This window comes from Berghia stephanieae, chromosome 10 (assembly GCF_034508935.2).
Source record: "Berghia stephanieae isolate SIO BIC M18660-M18661 chromosome 10, UCSD_Bste_1.3, whole genome shotgun sequence".
NCBI classification, from domain to species: domain Eukaryota; kingdom Metazoa; phylum Mollusca; class Gastropoda; order Nudibranchia; family Aeolidiidae; genus Berghia; species Berghia stephanieae.
In genome coordinates this window covers 26,015,161-26,016,446 of record NC_088369.1, presented here as the reverse complement: position 1 = coordinate 26,016,446, position 1,286 = coordinate 26,015,161, and positions in this window count along the sequence as shown.

The window sequence follows — 1,286 nt, the reverse complement described above, 5'->3', positions numbered from 1 at the left end:
TTCAAGGTTACAATAGGGCCCCTGTCATCACGTAGTCAAGGCTTTTTGACCTCTGTAATTCCCAAATGTCTGTGTCAAGGTCTACCGTCATGTCGCGTCAACGGGTGAGGAGAAAAAAAAGGGAACTGGCATATTATTATAGCATTATATTGAAATTATGAAAACTAGTTTTTATTTATAAATTTTACGGTGATCAAGAACGGGGGCGTTGTTTGTAGATTATAATTCAAGGTTACAATGCCCACCCCTGTCATCACGTAGTCAAGGCTTTTTGGCATCTGCCAATCCCAAATTATTTATTTTGCGGAATATCCACTAGACGTGCTCAAAGCTCTTTACAAAGGTCCCAAGCCAACAGCAATACTAAACATGACGCCTGTCAGGCGATATTACAAATTTTTTTTTCAACAAAGACAACGAACGGCCATGTACTCATTTTACACCTGATTACGGTGAGAGAATGTGAGTAAAGAGTCTTTTCCAAGGTCTAAACTCTGCGTCACTCAGAGCAGGTCTCGAAAACTGAACCTTCCAATCCGAAAGCGAGAGTCAAACCACTTGGTCTATCACAAAACACGGAGGTGCACTGTTCTGTCGGCCACATAGCCTCAATATTAATTAAAATTTATTTCTAATTTCATCAATTTTTGTAGTAAAAAAATAGTTCTTGGTATCAAACCTATTGTAAATTAGACGCTGATTACGAATCTGACGTCAAAACAGCCAAAATCCAAAAAAAGTGTCCCATTTTTTATACTGCCACGCCCCCGATCGTCGATGGTCTCGAAAAATATTAAGAAAGGCAGCTTTGCGAGCGACCGACCGTCCCTCTGCTCATCGGCCAGGTATTTGACCACACACATTGCGTTTTCACTCCGGTTTGCCTGATCGGCGATCGACCCACGATCAAAACCTTGCGTGTATGGAGCCTTTTAGACAATAGATATAGGGGGTTAGAAGACACAGTCAGAACCTCCCTGCCCACCATGGGAGGGTTTAAGCCTATGTGATCTTCTCACACAAGGTTGCGAGTTGACAGTGAGACTATAAAAAACCCTCTAGAGTCGGGAGTGAAAAGTGAACAGGGGTGGACGAAGGTAAAGAATAAATATATGTGAGGGGTTTTAACTCTAAAAACTTTAAGCGAAATGTAACGAAAGAGGGAAAGTGTTGGTTGGGGGGGGGGGGGCAGAGGGTGATCACAGATAGATTCTAAAGATGGGAAACATTTCGATGGATAACATTCATGACTGTCTTAATGATGATGATGAAGATGAGGATGATGA